This window comes from Podarcis vaucheri (assembly GCF_965113315.1).
Source record: "Podarcis vaucheri genome assembly, chromosome: 11".
Classification (NCBI taxonomy): Eukaryota; Metazoa; Chordata; class Lepidosauria; order Squamata; family Lacertidae; genus Podarcis; species Podarcis vaucheri.
In genome coordinates this window covers 57,063,427-57,088,044 of record NC_138749.1, presented here as the reverse complement: position 1 = coordinate 57,088,044, position 24,618 = coordinate 57,063,427, and the positions used below count along the sequence as shown (strand labels likewise).

General features: G+C 42.1%; 1 long non-coding RNA gene across 1 annotated transcript in view; it reads right to left on the bottom strand.

The window, feature by feature from the left end:
• Nucleotides 1-17,772: 17,772 nt before the first annotated feature.
• LOC309542766 overlaps nucleotides 17,773-24,618 on the bottom strand; it is a 142,963-nt gene continuing 136,117 nt past the window's right edge. The window contains exon 4 of the long non-coding RNA XR_014224409.1: nucleotides 17,773-18,099. This is a non-coding gene — a long non-coding RNA (uncharacterized lncRNA). The remainder of the gene's footprint in view (nucleotides 18,100-24,618) is intronic.

The window sequence follows — 24,618 nt, the reverse complement described above, 5'->3', positions numbered from 1 at the left end:
CATGGGGGGGGGGTAGGGAGAGAAACACAGACCACCTATGGCCATTTTTTGGATAATGTGCATTTTTGCTCTTTACAGATACAGTGGTGCCTTGATTCTCAAACACGTTGGTACTCAAACAACTTGGAACCCAAACATGGCAAACCTGGAAGTAAATGTTCTGGTTGCAAACTTTTTGGGAAGCCAAACATGCTCCATTTTGAGTGTTAGCGCTTCTAATTTGAGCACCACACTTCTGTTTTGAGTGTTACGCTTCCATTTTGAGTGGCACACTTCCATTTTGAGTCTTACGCTGAGGTTTGTCTGTTTTTGCTATTTATTTTGCGTTTTTGTGGCTCTTTTGGTTTTCTGACTGTGACTGTGTGGAACCCAGTTCAGCTACTGATTGATTGATTGATTGATTGATTGATTGTGTGACTGCAGTACATTGTTTATTGCTTTCATTTTATGGATCAGTGGTCTCATTAGGTAGTAAAATTCATGTTAAATTCCTGTTGGGGGGGGTTGCTTTTAAAAGTCTGGAACGGATTAATCCCTTTTGCATTACTTTCTATGGGAAAGCGCGCCTTGGTTTTGGAACGCTTTGGCTTTGGAATGGACTTCCGGAATGGATTAAGTTTGAGAACCAAGGTACTACTGTATGTGTTCTGCAGGCCTAGCCAACCCATATGATGAATTACCAAGTACTCTATCTCAGCGGGTGCAGGCTCTATCTCTGGGGTGCAGAAGAACTGGCCCTCCAGTTGCTGCTGAGCTACAACTCAGCCACAGCAAGCGTGGCCAATCACCTGGGATGATGGGAGGTGCGGTTCAGCAACACCAGGGAGACTAAAGGTTTCTTACACAAGCCCTATTTCAACATACAGGAGAGCAGAGGTGCAAACTTGCACTCAAGATTGAGGAGGCTCGTTGTGCACCCTGGGCAATAGATATGGGACATAATATAGATTTTAATCTCTGGGAAAAACTCTGGAAGAGCGATCTGAAGTTTACAGCATGTTATTCCCTGAAGGAGAACTACTTGAAAATGATTTACAAATGGTATTTAACTCTGAGTAGGCTTGGTAAGGGGACACGGGTGGTGCTGTGGGTTAAACCACAGAGCCTAGGACTTGCCAATCAGAAGGTCGGCGGTTCAAATCCCCTTGACGGGGTGAGCTTCTGTTGCTCGGTTCCAGCTCCTGCCAACCTAGCAGTTCGAAAGCATGCCAGTGCAAGTAGATAAATAGGTACCGCTCCAGCGGGAAGGTAAACGGTGTTTCCATGCACTGCTCTGGTTTGCCAGAAGCGGCTTAGTCCTGCTGGCCACATGACCCGGAAGTTGTACACCGGCTCCCTCGGTCAATAAAGTGAGATGAGCGCTACAACCCCAGAGTCGGTCACGGCTGGACCTAATTGTCAGGGGTCCCATTACCTTTACCTTAGGCTTGCTAAGATGTATAATACTAGAGCAGATGAGTGCTGGAGGTGCAATAAGGTCGTGGGTACATTCTTTCATATGTGGTGGACTTGTAAAAGGGTAAAAGAGTATTGAGAAAACTTTCCCCTAAAAAAACGAGAGTCCTTTTTGTTGGGGATAATTCAGAAGGAAATTCCCAGGTGTCAGAAAAGGTTATTTATATATGCCACTACTGTGGCCCGTATTTTGTCAGCCCCAAAATGGAAAATGAGCAAGGTCCCAGCCAAAGAAGAATGGCAACTTAAACTGATGGAATATGAGTACAAAAAGAACGTACATTTATTTATTTATTTTTTCATTTAAAAAACCTTTATTATATTCCAACAGTTAAAAAACATATGTACATCCTCCATAAAAACAAAAACAAAGAGAAAAATAAGAATATACAAACCAAATTTAAGTTCCTTGCTGCTTAGATACGCAAACCTTATACAGATCCATTACATTATTTGACTTCCCACCACCACGTCGAGAACCGTAACTTAATAATATATTAAGCAGTGTCTTCATCTAATCGTTGTTCCTACCCCGCGGTTTTTATATCATACCGACTGAGATTTTAACATTTCCTAAAATCGATTCCATGTATGAGAGAGATTTATTCCAATCATTAATAAATTTATTATTTCTTTGTTGCCTGATCTTCTGAGTCATCATTGCTATGTCCATGTAGTCAATTAATTTATTCTGCCAGTCGCTAATCGTTGGGATGTTAGGTGTTTTCCAACTCTGTGCTAACAGTATCCTTGCGGATACTGTTGCGTATTGGAAAAAGGTTTGGTCGTCTTTTTTAATTTCTTCTCCCACCATTCCTAAAAGGAATGCCTCGGGCTTTTTAGGGAATGTGTATTTTAGGACCTTTTTTAACTCATCATAAACCAGCCCCCAAAACCTTTTTACTTCTTCACAGGACCACCACATATGAAAGAAGTCTCCCTCTTTCTTCTTACACTTCCAGCACGTCTTTTCCCCGGTTTTGTACATTTTGGCTAATTTTATTGGGGTGATGTACCACCTGTACATCATCTTTCCCATATTTTCTCGGATTCTGATGCAGGCTGAAAATTTCATGTCTTTAGTCCAGAGTTTTGTCCATCTTTCATATTCTAGGGGGTGTCCTAAATCTATGGCCCACTTAATCATAACGTCTTTGATTTCCTCATCCATTGTATCCCAATCTAGTAGCTGGTTGTAAAAGAACGTACATTTAAAAAAGATTGGAAAAAGTTTATTGAATATATGGGGGGGGGTTGTGTACATTTGAAAATGTTGGCAGAATTAAGATAAATTGAACAGTGTAAATAAGTTTTGATGGATGTAATAATGGAATACTGAATGGTTTAGTTTATATAAGATATGCAGGGATTTCTGTTATGCAAAATGAACACAGGCCACAGTAGTGACATACATAAATAACCTTTCCTGACACTTGGGAATTTCTGTCTGAATTATCCCCAATAGAAGGGGTTCTGGTTTTTTTGGGGGAAGTACTTTTAAACATTTTTTTTCCAATTCATTATGGATCATTTTCAAGTAGTTCTCCTTCAACGAATAACATGCTGTGACCTTCAAGTCACTTTTCCAGAGTTTTTCCCAGAGGTTAAAATCTATATTTGAAGCCTACAATTTTCAAGTTAACCATAGTATGTCCCACTTGCTAACTGCCTGCTGCTTGATGTGAATATATTTTTCAGTGCATCTGACAAGGCGGTAGATGGGGCCAGAGAGTTGATTTGTAAATGGAGAGCAGCTGCTGTGGCCTCTTGGTGTCAGGCTGCCTACGCATGTGAAGGAAAGAGAGGAGAGTTGTGGTTGCCAGCACAGCAAGCTACATGAATGTGTGTGCATGTGCACTGAGCCTAAGAACATAAGAGCGCAAGAAACAGCCCTGCTGAATCAGACCAAAGTCATGTCTAGCCCAGCACCCTGTTGTCTATACAAATGCCACTGGGAAGGATGTGAGCCAGTGGCGTAGCGTGGGGGGTGCAGGGGGGGCCGGCCACACCGGGCGCAACATCTGGGGGTTAGGGGGCGCAAATCCATGGGTTAGGGGGCGCAAATTACTTGCCTTGCCCCGGGTTCTGACAACCCACGCTACGCCACTGATGTGAGCGTAATAGTTTTCCCTCGATGTGCCCCCTTTGCCTCTGGAATGCCATTGAAACATTGGCAGTGGCAGAAGACATAGGAAGGTGACTTGTACCATCTTGGACCACTGGTCCATCTAAGTTCCATATTGTCCCCACTGAATGGCAGTTGCCAGCGTTTTAGAGAAGGGAACATCTCCAGCCCTAATTGGAGGTGCCAGGGATTCCAATCTATCTGCCACCACTTCCGGTAATGGATCTCTCTTTTTCTCTGTGCCCTTGGAGAGGGAGATCCACAGGAGATCCTTCCTAGGAGTTTAAAAGTAAAGGTAAAGGGATCCTTGACCATTAGGTCCAGTTGTGACAGACTCTGGGGTTGCGGCACTCATCTCGCTTTACTGGCCGAGGGAGCCGGCGTACAGCTTCCGGGTCATGTGGCCAGTATGACTAAGCCGCTTCTGGCAAACCAGAGCAGTGCACGGAAATGCCATTTACCTTCCCACCAGAGTGGTACCTATTTATCTACTTGCACTTTGACATGCTTTCGAACTGCTAGGTTGGCAGGAGCAGGGACCGAGCAACGGGAGCTCACCCCGTTGCGGGGATTCGAACCGCCGACCTTCTGATCGGCAAGTCCTAGGCCCTGTGGTTTAACCCACAGCGCCACCCACATCCCTTCCTAGGAGTTTACAATTTACCATTTCTGTTATTCTGATTATTTTATTATTATGCTCTGTATTACCCTTTTATTATTATGCTGCATAAAGTATGTTCTTAATGTTGTACTCCCACCCTGCAGAGAGAATGGTATATATATTGAAATAATAATAATAATAATAATAATAATAATAATACTTTCTAAATCCCCAGTCTTTTGCAATTTCCATCTGACTAGATTGTTCACAATAAATTGTGTACACTTCAAAGGGCTCTGTGGCAACAAATAAAGATCAGGTATTTCTGCAGGTTTTCCTTTCTGGTTGGCAAATATCTAATGAATGAATACATTTTGAATTCTAATTAGGGATGCAGTTTGAAACGTGCATCACTTCATTATACAATTCCAAAACAGTTGTGCCTATGTCAAAAGCAAGTCATATGGAAATCTGTCAGTGGGGAGCCTACTAAATGATTTTATTGATACAGTCCAAACATGAGCCGTGGTGTTCTGTAATTCTTTGAGCGCATTCCTTGCACATTTCATTTACAAGAAATAATACGAGCTAGCAGAGACCACGTAACCTCTTTTGTTAACACTAACTAACTGCATGGAACATTAAATTTTGGCAAGGACCAACTTTTTAAATGCCACTGGGAGAAGGTTGCTTTCTAATGGGTGACCGGATCCTCAAAAGTTGTGCAGCTGCTTCTAAGGACAACTGAAATACCTTGCTGAAATTCTCTGGTGAACACCTCCTCTCAACCTGCTAATGTACATAGAGTATCTATGCAGAATGTCAGTGTGCCACGATAGAACAACCCTGTTATTTTGTTCCATCCCAGTGTCTTGAGTAACACTTTGTAACACTGACACACTACTGGTCAAGCTGCTACAATGACTGCTGTTTGCATTTCCATCCTATAAACTGATCTCCTCAGAGAATGAGTAAAATGAGCCACAATATTCCCAGGAGATAGCCTCAATTATTAAATTCTTTGTAAAATCAGCATTTCTCACTTTCCAGTTGACCAACCGCAATTCCAAAATCACATCTTTGCAATAGAGTAACGAGGCACAAGATAATGAACACCATTCAGCAATGATATATCACTTTTAAACACCCTTCATTGCTACGTAAGAATTAAAAGAGACGCTGGAATATCCCCAATAGTTTTGCTAATATTGTTTAGCTTTGGCTTGGTTGTGCTCATTGGTTCCTGGAGGGGGAAAGAAATTTGTAAATGTTCGTAATATCCTGAGTGAGAGTAATCTGAAAAATAAATAGGCTAATGTTCAAGGAGAATTACAACAGTCTTTCTAGAAAGGCCTTTTATTTATCTTTAGGAATTGGCTTCTTCAGTGCTTGAGTGATATGATTCATATCAAGTGAAATGCAGGTTACCAAAACTACAGCAACAAGCAATCTTCCAACTAAACTCCTATATTAAAAAGACCCAATCCCATTTAACTGTGCAACAACAGCAACAACAACAAGCCACCAATCTGACTGGGCTTCCCCAGCCACTCTGGCTGGCTTCCAAGAAATTATAAAACGACAGTAAAACATAAACATTGAAAACTTCCCTATGCAGGGCAGCCTTCAGATGTCCTCTAAAAGTCATATAGTTGTTTATCTCTTTGACATCTGATGGGAGGATGTTCCACAGGGAGAGTGCCACTACCTAGAAGGCCCTGTGCCTGGTTCCCTGTAAACTCGCTTTTTGCATTCACCTGTGAAATTCATGCTTTCTGGAACAACATGGGAGGCATGACACAACCATCCATTGAAATGTGCTCTAATCCACATGTTGCAATGCCGTTCTCCCAATGAATGATGGCCGCTAGGATGCATTTATTTGAGAAGAGAGTGCATCGAAATGAATATATTCGTGAAAATAACATGTGAAGTGCATTCTGTTAGGGGAAATGGGTTGCAAAAATGGTCGCATTAGTCAAAACTGCATACGGAAAGGGAAATTTTGCACTAAAATGCTGGTGATTTTTCGTGAGGCTTTAAAAAACAAAACAAAAACCCACAAATGTGGAGAAATTTCAATTAGAATCCGAGAGAACTGAAATTCACAGATATTTCCATCCATACATGGACTGGTGTGTGTGTCTGTGTGTGGAGCTCTTGCTTGAATAGTTTATGTATATATTGAGGCATTAAACAAGTGGGCGGACTAAAAGGATTCTTGGAATGTCATGTTATCAGTTGTGCTTTTTATTTTGTAAAGAATTGCACCTATTATTAGAAACAGAGAAATTGCAGGGCAGCTTCATGATTAAAGAGAAAACAGTTGCCTGCTGTCACTGGCAACCTCCAAACAAGGCTCCTGTCTCCAGGGCTTATTGATTAGAAAGACCAACATATAATAGATGCTACAGGCCATTATGCGCTGATACGGCAGGTATTTTCGAACCAATTTTAAAGGTCACATTGAAATAAGGGCATGTAAAATAATGGTTATCTAATAGGTCACGCAAAGGAGGAAAGAGGTTAAATCATGATAGTGGGGAAAACAGGCAGGGGTGGTTATGTACTAGATTATATTTTTCCATCCAGACTGGGGCTCCATAGCTGCGCACATGATTTACATGAATAATATAAACCATGACTATTCGGAAGTAAAGAATTCAGAGGAGCTTACTCCCAGGTAAGTGAGATTAGGACTTCTTTTCTCGTTAGCTTTCTCCCCTCTTCAACCTCATTTGGCATATTTAAAAAATGTTGCGTTAGGGTGCAATCCTGGCCCCACTTACCTGTGAGTAAGCCCAAGTGATTTCAGTAGGACTTACTTCTGAGTAGACATGGTTAGGATCACATTGCTATTGCATAGAGGGACTCAGCATCAGGAGTCTGAGATTGCCGACAGCCATCACCTATCAATGGTATGACTCTGCAACAAACAGCAGTTCAATATGTTCCCCTGACGTCGGGTGGTTTTGATTGTTTTCTGTATTTCATCAATACAGCGGTGAAACGTGGTTCAGTCATATCTCTCTTGCTTTCTTGCACAGTAAATTCAAGGAAGCACATGATTATTATTATTTTTTACATTTTACAAGCAGAAAACTGAGGCATAAAGGCCACCCAAATCAGCACATGGCTACACAGGAATTTGAATTTCCAATATTGTATCCTCTGAATCTCACTTTCTCTCTTTCTAATGGATTTATCATTGAACAATGCACGATCCATGGAGGCAGCAGGGCCCTTTTTCTTTCTTTCACTGCCCCCCTTGAGACAGTCTGATGTGCAAACCTCTCTGGAGGTGATTATTGTAAGCCAGTGAAGCAGTCTCGATGTATCACTCGGAGCACCAGCTGTCACTGCGCAAGGGCATTAATTTCAATGAACAATCAACTGAACCTTCCCTGAGTAGGAGCAGAAGTCAGTTCTCCGACTTGCAACGATTTGTGTACCACGTGTTACTCCACACTCAGCTCTATTTTCATTCCGGAATTCAAGGATTAGAATACAGGCCCACATAACTAACTGACAGAAGTTCCCAAACTGTTTGATGTGGGTTTGTCATTCAGAACTTCCTATTAGTTGGATTCCATGGTTGTGTTTTTAACCCCATCTACAACTTTTCACAGAGAAGGGGGAAACACCCAATCTCTAAAAGCAAAACATTAGCAAAATGCAATCATATAACTCTTATTTTGCCCTGATGTCCACCCCTGACTTTGCCAATGCAATTTGATGCTTTTATAATTATTTCAATTTATGCTTTATGGGATTGCCTTCAGACAGTTCAGGGGTGGGATAACTCCACACCCTCCAACATTTCTCCAATGAAAATAGGGACATCCTAAGGAAAAGTGGGACATTCTGGGATCAAATTAGAAACCAGGGACGGCTTCTCTAAATCAGGGGTGTCCCTGGAAAATAGGGACGCTTGGAGAGTCTGCATAAACACATTGATCAGATCGTAGAAACTGCTGCAGTTGGTGCTAGTGTGAAACAATTCACATTAATTTACTCCATGTCCCCTCTTCTATATAATAATAGACCAGGCATAGGCAAACAGCCCTCCAGATGTTTTGGGACTACAACTCCCATCACCCCTAGCTAACAGGACCAGTGGTCAGGGATGATGGGAGTTGTCGTCCCCAAACATCTGGAGGGCCGAGTTTGCCTATGCCTGTAATAAACCATTAGAGCTAAGTTGGGTTCTTCCTATATGTGAAAATTCAGTCAGGCTGACAGTGGAAATTATGGGCATGTGATTTCCCCTGAAAATCATTCTTCATGGAGTGCTGTGTTTGCAAGAAGAACCTGTAATAGCTGTGATACTTTGAATATGCATCCTTCAGTGCTTGATCTACTTTAGATTCCCAAACACATGGGAATACATGAAAGAGTACAGATGATTAGGGCCAATCATATTAGTCTTTCATTCATGACAGCCCTTAAAACATCACAGAATATCAGGATCACTGCTGTTCCCCCGCCACAAAAAATAATAATCTTCGCGTCACAAATGGACAATTGTTTTATCAACATGGGAGGTGTGATGCCACTGAAACAATATCAGCAAAGGCCCTTCCCACACTTCTCCTGCGTAAGGAGATGAGGTTTGTTCGCTTCCCACCCAGGCGACTTTGCTCTCAGTGGGAGTCGAAGGAATCTTTGCTGCAGCTGACGCAGACAACCCCTAACTTAATTTTAATGCATTATTTCCCACTGTGCCTTCAATTAAACATTAGTCATTAGACAATCGGAGAAATGAGCAGTGCAGAATGTGGCTGTGCAGCCGCACTAGGAAATAAATCTCGCCGAAATTAAGCAGACTTTCTTGGGCAGTCGGTGACAAATCCTTTCTGTCAGTCCTGGAAGGCTGAGTGCAAGACAGCATGGGTCAAGCTGAGGTACTGAGAAGGCCCCAAAAGCAAGAGGGGTCGAGTGGCTGTGGGTCACCCATCACATGCCAGCCAATGCCCTTCGAAATAAAAATGCAATGCAGACAATTCACAAGATCAACACCACACCACCTCCCACCACAGAAAATCCAGCATCAGGTACCTCTTAACTCAACCATTGACGTATGTCTGAATAAACAAGGATGTCTTAATCCGCTAAGCATAGAGGGCAACCATATCTTCCCAAGAAAGGAATTCAATTCCACATCTACGGTACCACAACAGAGAACCCCTTACTCTGCTGTCATGCTGCAGACTGCAACTACAGGTGGAACCAGGAGCAGGGCCTCTCCTGAAGAATTCTACATTTCAATTAACAACAAAACAAATTTGGTAAAAAATTCCACACTAACTCCAAAACTGAAGCACCCCCCCCCCAAAGAAAAAGATTCATGGGAACTGCAGTCTATTTTTTAATTATTTTTATTTTTATTTATTGAATTTCTATACTGCCCTATACCTGGAGGTCACAATATATAAAATGAGAATAAAAACAATAACCCAATAATAAGGTAAAGGTAAAGGACCCCTGACAGTTAAATCCAGTCACAAACAATTCTGGGGTTGCGGTGCTCATCTCACTTTACCGGCTGAGAGAGAGCCGATGTTTGTCCACAGACAGTTTTTCCGGGTCATGTGGCCAGTATGACTAAGCCGCTTCTGGCGACCACCAGAGCGGTACCTATTTATCTACTTGCACTTTGACGTGCTTTCGAACTGCTAGGTTGGCAGGAGCTGGGACAGAGCAATGGGAGCTCACCCCGTCGCGGGGATTCGAATCACCGACCTTCTGATCGGCAAGCCCAAGGCTCAGTGGTTTACGCCGCAGTGCCACCTGCATCCCAACCCAATAATACCCTCCGCAAAAGAGCTGCATGTTAAAAGGGTATAGGATGATGATCAGGTCAACCAAAGGCCTGGTTAAAAAGGAATGCTTTTGCCTGGTGCCTAAAGGTGTATAATGAAGGCGCCAGGCAAACTTCCCTGGGGAGAGTATTCCACAGACAAGGAGCCACTGTAGGGAAGACCCTGTTCTCGTGTTGCCACCCTCCGCACCTCTCGAGGAGGGGGCACATGAAAGAGGGCCTCAGAAGATGATCTCAGGGTCCAGGCGGTCCTTGAGTCTACCCATCATTGAGTACAATTCCCTGTTTTTCATTATTAATATTTTTATTGATTTTTACAAAAATCGTATCATACTTTCTTATCTTATACAACGTTTTAGACTTCCATCAATTGTATCTGAAGATTTTCCAGTCTTTGTCACTTAATCTGCCTTTCATTATTTTCAGTATTACATTTAATACCCCTTCACTAATAATTCTTATCGTAGTTTTCTCTGCAATATTTCGCATAGTCCTCCTTACAAAACTTCTTGCAATCCTGCTAGCGTAATCTGTTGATTACAAATGCTTTTCAAATAGTTCATATATTTACTCCAGTCCTCTGAGAATCTCTGATCCCACAGGTTTCAAATCCTTCCTGTCATCTGATCCAATTCTGCATAGTCCATTAATTTCGTCTGCCATTCTTCTTTCGTCGGTACACTGAGTACAATTCCCAACCCCCTTAACAAACTACAGTTGCCAGGATTATTTTTGGTGGTAGAGGTGCTATAAATGTTTGGCATGTAAGACTCTAAGGTTGTTTCACATTCAGAGCGTCTTCCTTGGGACCTTCGCAGTCAAGCATCTTCCTATCATTTGCAAATGACGATGTTACAAATGACGATGCATTCATTTGTAGGGGCCACTCTTCGATCTCTTTTGCATGGCTGCATGTTCACTGCACAGGTACTCACTCAATGCCAAATCACCACTGGGCACATTCGGCATCAGATGGATAACTAACAACCCAGAAAGGCTTTGGGAATTTGCTAGAGGAAAGTGACAGACAGCATAAGCTGAAACATGAGGGCAATTTTTTTTTTGCTAGAGCTGTAGCGGACTGGGAAGGAACCAGCAATGAAAGAGAAATAAATTAGTAGAAATAAAAGCCTTGCAGGTTCTAAGTTACTTTTCCTGATCTTGTTCTGCAGGGTCGGATTTAGGTTTGATGAGGCCCTAAGCTGCTGAAGGTAATGGGGCCCTTTATATGTCCAGCTGTCCTTTGTCAACAACAAATTGTCACTGTTTTTTGTGTGTGTGTTGAATATATGCTATATGGTAATTTATGGACCTAATAGGTATCTAAAGCCATTTGCACATGTTGCCCTGCAACCAGTCCATGCAGAATGTAGGCACCCTATATATAGAAACAAGCAAACCAGTGATATTTTAGGGAGCAGGCTAGCAGGCGGGGCTCATTATTACATCACAGGAGCCTACACAACACAAAACACTCTTACTGTACGTAGGTTTTATTTTATTTGTTTTTCATCTTATACAGTGGTACCTCGGGTTACAGACACTTCAGGTTACAGACTCCACTAACCCAGAAATAGTACCTCGGGTTAAGAACTTTGCTTCAGGATGAGAACAGAAATCGTGCGGCAGTGGCAGCTAGACACACTGCCTGGAAATGCTCCTTTCACCGGCAGAGAGGAACTGAGAGAGAGTTGAGAGCCTCGGACGTGAGATCGCCAGGCTAAACAGAATATTGGGACTGAGGTTTTGTGGTTGGGGACTGAAACTGGGAAAAGGGTGGGTGGAGTTTGGGAATCCAAAGGGTATATAAATATAGTTTATTTTATTTTTATTTTGCTTTGCTATTAGCACGGAAAGGGGGAAAGACGTGGAAGGGAAACTCTTGGTCGACCTTAGGAAAATGATGGGTAAAATTGAATAAGTTGAAATTGCTTATTTTTAAAATGGTCTAAATTAAATGAAAATAAAGTGAGTAAATATAAATCAAGGAAATGGAGAAAATAAGAAAAGTTAAATAATAAAATGACAGAATAAATTAAATTAAGTTAATTGGGAGAAGTAGATCAAGGATTTGTTGAACCAACAATTTAAACTGGAATACAGGAAGGGGAGGTGTGAGGAGGTCTGAGAAACAGGGTAAAAGGAAATAAGTATATGAACAACCAGGTGTTTTTAATTGTTCTTTTTATGTTTTTGATTGTTGTATTTTTTCTGTTTTTTCTTTGTTTATCTTTGTGCTTGTTGTTATATGTTTTGTTCTTTATGAAAATGCTAATAAATATTCATTTTTTTAAAAAAGGAAATGCTCCTTTCAAACTAATCCAAGCTACATAACTGGCTCTTCGAACAAAGCGTGTAGGGCTGTAAACAAATGTAACAGAATTCATCCCATAGAGCACGCTGTTATTAAGTGGCCTATCATTATATTCATAATTGCTCTTTGAAATGGCAAGAGCAGTTTTAGCTTCCCTTCCAAGCCACAGTGTCTTCCTTAAGTGGCTTTGTTTTGGGTTGTTATTGTTGATGTCAGCAAGGTGTCTTCTGCAAGGACACCGTGTCCCAGCAATAGGGTGAGGGAGTTCAGTAGGTAGTTGTGGAATTAGTTGTCTGTCACATTTTTAAGGACATGATGTTCTGGGCAGCTACATGGCCCATAATGTGCTGTTTCACAAGATAAGGTGTTTGAGAGACATAAACAGGAAGGGATATTAAATGTTAGGTACTGCTGTTGCCTATCCAGATATCCAGCTGCCATTTTGTTTTTGTTTGTTGGGGACACCATTTTCCATCTAAGATATCCATCAGAATGGCACATTGCAAGCCTGGGAAGGAATGGTCACCTGTTCAATTTAGTTTTGAAAGAGATGCGGTAACATGGAGAACGTGTCCTCCAAAATTTGTCTAGTGAAAATAGGGATGTCAACAACAACTTTATTATTTATTCCCCGTCCATCTGACTGGGTTGCCCCAGCCACCCTGGGTGGCTCCCAACATATAAAAATAATAATAAAACATTAAACATTTAAAGAAACTTCTTTCAGATGTCTTCTAATGGTTGCATAGTTACTTATCTCCTTGACTCGTGGGTTGCATAGCTCCATACCCTCCAACATTTATCTTATGGAAATAGGGATGTCCTAAGGAAAAGCGGGACATTCCAGAATCAAATCAGAAACCAGGTTGGCATCTGTAAATCTGGGACATCCCTGGAAAATGGAGGGTCTGGGAGAGCACTCCTGTGCCACAAAATATTTATTCATATTTGTTTATTTAGGAGTATTTGTACCCCACCTACTAACCAGAGACAGAGGGGTACTTTTAGATTCAATTCCAGTGGTGCCAGTCGAAATGAACACAGCCCTTTTACTTTCTCCTTCATCCGTGTAGGACAGCCATTCCTACCAAGGTGTAACCATAAAGCGCTTGAAGTCCATGATGCAATGGGAACAGAACCTGTCTATCTTGTCACTTGCTGGACAGCCAGGCCTGCATTAACAGGTGACAAGCAAGTATAGTTGAACAATAGCAAGGATGGATTAGCCATGGTGTCAAGATGCAGAATAGAACTATATTCCTTCATCTAGCTTAGAATACTCTATACTGCTTAGCAGGATTTCAGATATGAATTCCTCCAGCTCTACCTAGCAGGGCCTGTGGTAACAGGGACACATTTTTCAACTAGTGACACCGGTGTTCTGGTGTGTCCTCCCTCCCGAAAACAGGAAGCATATTTCTGGATTGAACTTGTGATTTTATTGTTTCAGCTGCTTTTTCTATTCATTTAATTGCTAGGCTTTTTAATTGTTTGTTTTGCATTGTATTTTAATGAAGGATGATCTAATGTTATTGTGTACAGTCATACCTCAGGTTACAGACGCTTCAGGTTGTGTGTTTTCTGGTTGCGCACCATGCCGAACCCAGAAGTAACGGAATGGGTTACTTCCAGGTTTTGGCACTCTGCGCATGCGCAGGAGCACCGAATCACAACCCGCTCGTGTGCAGACACAGTGCTGTGGGTTGCAAACGCTGCAGGTTGCAAACATGCCTCCCGCAGCATCACATTCGCAACTGGAGCGTCCACTGTATTGTCATTTTGATTTGATTTTGTAGTTTTAAACAGTTTAGAAGCCACTTTGAGATATTAAGAGTATATTAAATGACAACAACAACAACATATTTTGCATACAATACATGTGCTCTGCCATTGAGGCAATATCCCCAGCAGCAATATCATAGTGGGAACTTGCTTATCACAAACCAGGATGACAGTGGCCATATATTGTTTTTGAAGTTGACTTGTCATGACTTGGACTTTTCTGTATTTACTGCTGCTGCCAGTTGCTTCAAGACTTTTTTTGTGGTAAGCAATGCACAAATTAAACAAGCAGCCAAACAATGCTTCTAGCTGGTGAATAATCACGAGCCAATCTACATCTTCAGAAAATGCATTTAGCAGGGTCCTCAGAATAACAATGGTGGCAAGTCTTTATGTGTACAGGATTAAATACCTCCTCAGCCACTGAAAACTAGGATGCGACCAAGAAAAGGTCTGGTTTAGGTTTCTCTTTGATATGCTTATTTTCGTGTGTGTTCAGACAGTTTTAATATGTCTGGGAAAGCATTCCAACTTGTGACTTCCCATCTGTCTTCTGAAGTAATTTGGTCAGAAGAGGCTTGTTCCACATGGCAGAGACCAGCTGTCATTTGAGTTTGTCCTCTCCTAGAATTGTCTCCATCAGCCGCCATTCCACCTGGCTCCATCTGATGGAGAAGCGACACAGAGAGGCCCACACTTCTGACTTGGCTGGGGCCAACTACCAACTACCATTTGGACTCCTCCTCTAAGAACTCTCCATCTATCTATCTATCTCACCATTCCATTCAGTCATAATAACATTTGTGTAATATCATGTAAGAACTGATACCTGAATTTGCTTCTTTACTTCTTTCTTCAAGTTCATTATTTCTTTTGTAATGAATAATTGAGGTTGAATCCTAACAAGACAGAAGTACTGTTTTGTGGAGACAGGGGGCGGGCAGGTGTGGAGGACTCCCTGGTCCTGAATGGGGTAACTGTGCCCCTGAAGAACCAGGTGCGCAGCCTGGGAGTCATTTTGGACTCAGAGCTGTCCATGGAGGCGCAGGTCAATTCTGTGTCCAGGGCAGCTGTTTACCAGCTCCATCTGGTACGCAGACTGAGACCCTATCTGCACACTGTCTTGCCAGAGTGGTCTAGTTATCTCCCTTTTGGAATACTGCAATACGCGCTATGTGGGGCTTTGAAGGCCTTTGAAGGTGACCCGGAAACTACAACTAATCCAGAATGAGGGGCTAGACTGGTGACTGGGAGTGGCTGCCGAGACCATATAACACCTGAAAGAACTTCATTGGCTCCCAGTACATTTCCGAGCACAATTAATTCAAAGTGTTGGTGCTGACCTTTAAAGCCCTAAATGGCCTCGGTTCAGCATACCTGAAGGAGTGTCTCCACCCCCATCGTTCAGCCCAGACACTGAGGTCCAGCGCCGAGGGCCTTCTGGCAGTTCCCTCACTGTGAGAAGTTAAGCTACAGGGAACCAGGCAGAGGGCCTTCTCCGCAGTGGCCCCCACCCTGTGGAACGCCCTCCCATCAGATGTCAAGGAAATAAACAACTACCTGACTTTTAGAAGCCATCTGAAGGGAGCCCTCTTTAGGGAAGTTTTTTGATGTTTTATCATGTTTTTAATATTCTTTTGGGAGCTGCCCAGAGACCCAGCGTGGCTGGGAAGGTCTTGGCAGATAGGCGGAGTATAATAAATTTATTATTATTATTATTATTATTATTATTATTATTATTATTATTATTGATGGTGAACATTTGAATTCTTACAGCTGAGCAGTCTTTTACAAGTGAGACCTGCAAGGAAATGTTGCAGCATAGAACACTGCTGATCAGGTTCCAGGCAGACAATTATGCCCTCTCCCCGATACTCCATTCCATCACCCACCACATATAGTCAATGTTCTGTGGTCATGGAGCATGCTCCTTTTAGGCTGGTCACACTTCCTACTTTACAGAGGACAGTCCTCTATTTGGAAGCTTGGTTTCAAGATAAGGACCCTAAGAAAATAAAGTAGGGACCTAGAAGTTGTCTGGCACCGTTGGTTAGCTCCTGGGCATCAGTCTTCCCTAATTATGGCAAGATGGACTGCGTTTCTACTTAATTGATGGTTATTATTTCTATATTTGCATCTACACATATGGGCATTTGCTGCAAACCTGTGTCCACTTTTTTGGAGAAGTATAAGTGATGACAGGGACGCGGGTGGTGCTGTGGGTAAAAGCCTCAGCACCTAGGGCTTGCCGATCGAAAGGTCGGCGGTTCGAATCCCCGCGGCGGGGTGCGCTCCCGCTGCTCGGTCCCAGCGCCTGCCAACCTAGCAGTTCGAAAGCACCCCCGGGTGCAAGTAGATAAATAGGTACCGCTTACCAGCGGGAAGGTAAACGGTGTTCCGTGTGCTGCGCTGGCTCGCCAGATGCAGCTTTGTCACGCTGGCCACGTGACCCGGAAGTGTCTCCGGACAGCGCTGGCCCCCGGCCTCTTGAGTGAGATGGGCGCACAAACCCCAGAGTCTGTCAAGACTGGCCCGTTCGGGCAGGGGTACCTTTACCTTTACCTTTATAAGTGATGACATTAGATCCATCCTTGTTGGGCTGTTTGCGTCACACACACACCGCTCTTATTTCTGTTTCTCTCAAACTTTTTGCACTTCTGCAGCAAACATGCAGCTACCTCCCTCTTGTTGGCTCAATTTTTGCTACACCAAGTTTGGCACTCAGAGACTGAGTTCATTATTAGCATACAGGATTTAGCTAGTTGACTACTTGATGTCCATGTGACTGTAGTGTGAGCCCCCCGCTGCCTTTGTTTGGCTTCCCTGCCAATTTTTCTGCACCTTGCACTGTCGTATACATTCCTCCCCCAAATGACAATGGAGCATCACATGTAAAATGGCATAATTAATACACTGGAAAATTAATTAAGCTTATGCTCGCTGAAGGGATTTGTTCTCGGTAACATGATTCTGAATAATCGCCCATCTTGGGCATTGAGGCTCAGTGCGGTTTGCAGTCAAAGGCAGCTATTAGAAGGTCTCCCGTCACTAACGTGTCATCTTTTCAGGGCTGCACCATATGGGCAATAATAACTTAAATGGATTCTAGCAGATGTCAAACACACATTGCATGGCTTGGAATGCATGGCTAGAATAATGCCTTAATTGAGATGTTTTGCCTCCTTGAAACCGTAGATGCTGGGCATAGACACAAAGGAGGCGACAGCAGTTGACATCACAGGGGTTGGTTGTTTTGGGCTGATAATGGATTTGCTGAGACTGGAGAAGTATGGTGAGAAATCACCGCTTTCTGTTGAAAGCTCGACTTTCCTTGACAGTCCATTTAAAAAGCATCCTTAGTCTCCCCAGCCCTTCATAGCTGCACACTCTTATTTTTCATTCAGATTTATTATGTAGCGAGGTTCCTGTGATATATCGTCAGTCAATGCTACATAGCATCAAGTAGACCCTGGACAGCACGGCAGCACTTTCGGCTCTAGAAAAATTGACTTTAAATATTATAGCTCTAGGAACACATGGAGTAATCTTCAGCCAAAGAACTTGGCCATTTTTTGTTGTTTTTGTTGTTTTTTATTTATGCTTTTCAAGTTTATGCATTTCATTAGCTTTACAATCAATTTAACATTTCAAAGTTTGACTTTCTTTCCCCCCCCTTTCTACAGTCCCTTAAATTTATTTTTTAATATCCTCTGCATATCCAAATTCATTTAATTTGCTCATTTAATTATCTACTTTAAATATATACTCTTATGAAACTGCAGGTTATTACAATAATCCTGCTAATGTTTTTATCTGTTTGAAATTTATCTGTAAATGTTCAATAAACCATTTCCGTTCTTTTACAAAAAGTTTGTTATCTTGATTTCTTATTCTTCCGGTAGGTTTCGCCATTTCTGCATATTCTGCAAGTTTTTGTATCCATTCTTCCTTTGCTGGGACTTCTGCTTCTTTCCACTTTGGGGCAAGTAACACTCTTGCTGCTGTAGTAGCATAAATAAATAAATTTCTGTACAATTTAGGTAGTTCTGTCCCTATAATTTCCAAAAGAAAAGCTTCTGGGGTGGGGTTTTTTACAAAAGTTATTTTGAACATCCTTTTCAATTCATTGTATACCATTTCCCAGTAAGCCTTAGCCTTACTACAAGACCACCACATATGATAAAAAGAACCTTCTTTCTCTTTACATTCCCAGCACTTGTTTCATTTAGATTTATACATTTTTGCCAGTTTACTCAGTATTTGATACCAATAATATATCATTTTGAAATCATTTTCTCTTAAACCATAACATGCTGTAAATTTTATACCCATATTCCACAATCGCCCCCACGCTTCCATGGCCCCTTTGTCTTGAACTAATCGGTAAAACCATTTGTTTTTCTGCCCTTTACCTACTTTGTCCCACTTTTATTAGTCAACTTTCCTAGAACTTTTCTTCCCCTCCCCTTCAGCTTGAAAACCTTGCTGATGTCAGGCACTGTGAACTTTTATTCTAAACCCTCTCTTTCTGGTGTGCCAACTCAGGGAGGGAGTTGAAGGTACCTTGGCCCCCTCAATACAGTGGTGCCCCGCAAGACGAATGCCTCGCAAGACGGAAAACTCGCTAGATGAAAGAGTTTTCCGTTTTGGAGGTGCTTCGCAAAACGAATCTCCTATGGGCTTGCTTCGCAAGACGACAATGTCTTGCGAGTTCCTGCTGTTTTTTTTCCCTTCCCCCCCTTTTTCTAAGCCGCTAAGACACTTATCAGCTGATCTGATCAGCAGATAAGCCGCTAAAAGCCGCTAATAGCGCTAATAGCGCTAATCCGCTAATCCGCTAATCCGTCAATGGGCTTGCTTTGCAAGACGAAAAAACCGCTAGACGAAGAGAATCACAGAACGGATTCTTTTCGTCTTGCGAGGCACCACTGTATTTGTTTTAAGGCAGGTGGGGCCTCTCCATCTTGCATCAGTCCTGTGCATGTTGTGCATGTGTGATGTCACAGGTTGAGTGATCAGCTCCTCCAGAGTGCCTATGCCTCTGTCGAACACACATGATGCACACTGGGACCCCACAATCTTGGGGGCAACTTAGCGCCTCTGCTCCCTATCTTTAGACCCTGTCACCTTGGTTCTGTATGTCCTGTCCCCTTATCTTTTTATTATTATTATTGATACAACAAGAAAAGAAGAGAAAACACAAATAACAAATTACACACAGGAATAACGAGAGACACATAATTTTCTTAACAAATGATAAAACATAAATTGGTCTTAACACTAAAGACCCAACCTCCCATCTATTCCATATTTCGATTTCATATTACTTATTGCCAATACACACTTTTATCATAATTACACTTTTTCTTAATATATCTTAATTCTTATATCTACCTTGCAACTATTACTGAAGTTCCTCGAATGCTGCAACAGAGTTTAAACTACTATATTTATATTTTAAATGTTCTTTGAAAACCTCCCATTTTGAGACAAATTCCTGTTTTGATTTATTCTTTGTTTTTTCTGATAGACCATCTAATTCAGCATATTCTGATAGCTTTTGGATCCAATCTTGTGTAGAGTGGATTTCATTACTCTCTCCCCTTATCTTAAAATCCTCCATCTCCATCACCTATCCAGATTTTTCTCCCTCAATCCATTGTCCATTCTCTAACTCCAGCCACCTTTCCTCTGGGATTCATGCCCCTCCCCCTGCTCCATGAACATTCCATGGCATCACAGCAGCTCAACCAATTAGATTTAGGGGTTCTACAACTGTGATTCAACACTGACATTAAAAGACAAACTATCTTAGGGGCAGCTAGACACAATCCAGAAAAAAGTAAAGCTAATACCTACCCACAATCTTTCCTTGTTACAAACTGTTGGGAAGCCAAGGCAATCAATGCCTATTCTTTTGTCAACAGCTTTATCCTGCTATAAATTTTAGGGAAATTGGTTTCTTACTCACTTAATCTAAAACCCCATCAGCAGTTAAGACATATTTTTTCACTGCCTACTTGGACTCAGATGCACAACTGAAATAATTTTACAGGCATGATGGCGGTGTATTATTAGTTGATACACAGATACTTATTTCCTTGGGAAGCCCACAGACAGTGCAACAATTTCGATTCAAATGCAATAAACTCTTAATCACAGAAACTGGTGTTCAGATTGTATAAACTGTGCTCAAGGGAAAATTTGGAAGAAAGAATATGTGAATATTGACACATTTCATAGCAACAGCAATCTGTGGAGGCAGACAAAAGTCCCAATCTACAGCAAGAATGATAGCATTTCTCTTCTGCATATGAAGTATTTAGGGGAAGATGGTGGTCTATCAGTTTAATAACCTGCCAAGGGGATAACAATAAAAACTGTTAGAGTTCACCTGCATCTGCATCTATTCTGGGCCCTGTCATTGCTACCAACCCCAGGTATCTCCCTCCACCCCCTCAAAGGAAAGGCATTTGGAGGGCAATAATAATAATAATAATAATAATAATAATAATAATAATAATAATAATAGGGCTGGGTGCTTTAAGTATGCTTTAAATGTATGGTTGTGTTTGCAGCCAATGTTTATCTGTCAATTCTTGCAGTACGTTCCCATGTAATTTACCAGCATGATTAGAATATTCATCTCCAAGATTTAAATTATTGTCCTTCAGGCTCTTGCTGCTCTCTGATTCCAAATGGCATCCTCTGAACTGAAAATCCTTACCACCGTTACATATTATACTGTCTGTTGTATTTTCCTCCCAAGAAACAGATTTATATCTCCATTTCTCAGTAGGACATGATCTGATTTTGCCAAGAGATGTTATTCAATACTAGGGCACAATAAATACATATTATATGAAACAGCACAAAACATTGGATATGCAATGTGTTCTTTGGTGTTTGTTGGTGATCTGATACCTATCAAATTTCTGCTATGAGGATGGTAATAATAAAAAACAAACATGTATCTTTCTTAACAGGTATATCTTTCAACTTGTTGCATTTAATATTAATGTATAAATTAATATTTATCTCCCTCCCTTTCTGTTAGATAAAGGTACTTGAAACATCAGATATATATCCTCCAACAGCACAAATGAAGAACTAATTTTCAGCTTCAGAACATTAACCACTTAGGTAAGCTTGCAATCTGACCTAATGTAAGAGTCTGGAGAGTATTTAATCTCCAGAAAAGGTTTGGACTCATAATGTACTTCAAAACTCTTCAAGCCAACTGCTTAACATTCCAAAAGGCTTGAGTTAAGACAACTCTACTTGGAGGTAGGGGTGATGTTATTTTAGGATCAGCTGTTTGGATGCTGTCCTCCTTGGACCGTACCACTTGGGACTGTGATGGGGACCTCATGCTCTGGATTCTTCCACATGTAAAAGCATAGCTGTCAACTTACAGATTTGAAAATAAGGGACCAGCAGCCTTGAAAATAAGGGACCAGCAGCGCAAATAAGGGACCTGCAGCCTCACCTGTTCCAGGCACTCCAGTCTTCCTGTCCTCCTGCAGTCTGGTCAAACTCATGCTGGTAGCTTCGAGAACACTGTCCAACCAAATTTGTAACCAGAGGTTCAACTGAATAGAATCTGAATCACATGCACCACAAGGCCTATGCAGCCTCAACTTAAGGTGGCTCCCCGGCCTGGCTTTGCACTGTGAAGTTTGCAGCAGCACGTGCAACAAAATGGCGTCCAGCATTCAAAAACCCCCTCAGCTTGCGTTAACTAGCCACACATAAGGCATGCAAGCTCCACCCCCGGTCGTTCTTAGACTTCTTATTGGGTGAGCAACACAGCCAAGCAACACACTTGGAGCCTCCCGCCTCCCTGGCCGGCAGGGAGGGAGGGAGAGGAGCTGCTTCCTTTGAAATTTAAGGGACATCATTTAAGGGACATTTAAGGGACATCCATCAATAAGGGACAGCAGCGGGACATGGCGCTGGAATAAGGGACTGTCCCTTCAAATAAGGGCCACTTGACAGCTATGTGTAAAAGCCGGCACACAAAAATGCATCCCTGCACAAGAAGACTGGACTAGTCCCTTTCTCCCTGAGATGCTTGCCTTCTGCCAGCAGGGAGGATTTGTCAAAGACTTTCTGTGCATCTTGTTGCGCCCTTTCAACAAAGTGGTGTGTACTTGTGGGCTCTCCCTGTCCCACACACATTTTAAAGAGTATTTCAGCTGTGCTTCTGTTCTTTGGCATGCTATCTAGGTTTCTCCTTTTGTGCATGACTTTGGCAAGCAACCCGGATTTCTTAAAAAAGACAATGCTGAGATGTGTCAGGTTATTTTTAATAGTGTGCACGACGCAGCAAAATTTTCATCAACTGCGATTTGTAGCAGGACGGCGTAATATTAATAGCCCATGACAGGGCCTGTTGTCTGAATAGCATAACTGCAGGATACCTCTCCTGGGTGTTGAAGAAATGAAAGCATTCTTTCATAGTACATTTTCAAGCAGTGGCCTTTTTTTTCTAATCGTAAGCTTTTCTTTCAGAACCAGCTATATATCTTTAATGAGTTCACTTTGGAGAGCTGATGACATCTGGACAAGGGTTGAAACAAATTTTTCCACCATAAATCCCCCTTGGAATCACCCCTGCAGATTACGGGATGACTGTTTGCTTAAATTCAGTGTCCAGCATTCATTGTCACTTTGACGTCTGCTAACGAGTAATGTGTCACTATATATTTAGCAGTATTTAATATCGGGTGAACATTTGATATTGGACAGCAGGAGTGGGACCTGCAACAAAATGGAGAGTTTGGAATGTTCCTATTCAGGGTCCCCAGTAAGGCAGCCATGCCCTTTCCTAGGATACTCCATTACTTTCCCCATGCCTTGTTTTCCCTTCCAACAGCCAGTCACTATTCCAAGCCCACAGAGCATCTTCCATCCTCATCAAAATATTTGGGGGGTTTGCTGGGTGACCTTGGGCCAGTCACACTTCTTTGAAGTCTCTCAGCCTCACTCACCTCACAGAGTGTTTGTTGTGGGGGAGGAAGGGAAAGGAGAATGTTAGCCGCTTTGAGACTCCTGAAGGGGAGTGAAAGGCGGGATATCAAATCCAAACTCTTCTTCTTCTTCTTAGGGTTTTTCCCTAAAAGATTCTTCTGCTAGCCTTGGCATCTCTCTGAATGCACTGAGTTTACTAATGCATTGAGTTTGCTATTGCAGGATTTGCTCCTTCTAATGGAATTTAAAACTTTTATTTGACTCAGTAAGTCAGAAGGACTCTCTTAGAATGCATTCTTTCCTCTTTATACAATCCTTATACAGTGGTGCCTCGCAAGACGAGAAGAATCCGTTCTGTGATTCTCTTCGTCTAGTGGTTTTTTCGTCTTGCGAAGCAAGACCATTGATGGATTAGAGGATTAGCGCTATTAGCGGCTTTTAGCGTCTTATCGGCTTATCAGATCAACTGATAAGCGGCTTAGCGGCTTAGAAAAAGGGGGGGAGGGGGAAAAACCCGCAGGAACTCGCAAGACATTTTCGTCTTGCGAAGCAAGCCCATAGGAGATTCGTTTTGCGAAGCACCTCCAAAACGGAAAACTCTTTCGTCTAGCGAGTTTTCCGTCTTGCGAGGCATTCGTCTTGCGGGGCACCACCGTACTGGAGTTATTTAACATTAAGGTTTGCTTTGCTATCGTTGATATGACTGTTTACGGCCAATGCTGGTTTTGGTTTGATGAGCTATAGGATTCAAATCAATTATTTCTAAGATTTGGAGGAAACATACTTTTAGCCATGCTTGAATGAAATTTGTGTCTGGAGTATGTGCATGTTCCTTTTTTTAATTCACTGTTATCATGAGCTCTGCAGTTCTAGGGGTTGGGGAATCCTTTCTGACAATCAGCTATGATTTCCAAATTACTGCAAGTTTGATGGGGGGGGGGTGTCAGAGAAATAAAGAAAACCAGAAAAAACTGCTCTGCCAATAGAAATGGCAGATCCAAAATATATCATGAAGTAGACAAAATAATAACTCCACTGTTCAGAAAGTTCATATGGTCACCACAGCTAATTTGTAATCAAGATATCTCAAAACAGTAAAGTATTCAAAACTAGGACAGGCACCTTGTACAATCACATTGTACAGTAGCAGATCAAGCCAGCAAAACTTGCAGCCCACTGTGAGTGTGGCCAGGATTTATGATGGGAGTGGGCAAGATACCCACCTGTCATCATCCTCTGTCTGGCTCAGTTTAGCAGATTCAGAATGAAATGTCCCAAAAGCACTTGTTTTAAAATACTTTCATTCGACCCCAAGTGCTCTGCAAAATCTGTCAAAATCTTCAGTCCTTTGAAAACCAGGAAGTTATATAAACAAATTAATATCAGGGAGTTCCTTTCATGGGTGTATTTTGCAAAATTACAAAGAACATGCCTTTTTATTTTATTTTTCTAAATTGAAGCATACCTGAAGGAGCATCTCCACCCCCATCGTTCAGCCCGGACACTGAGATCCAATGCCGAGGGCCTTCTGGCGGTTCCCTCACTGT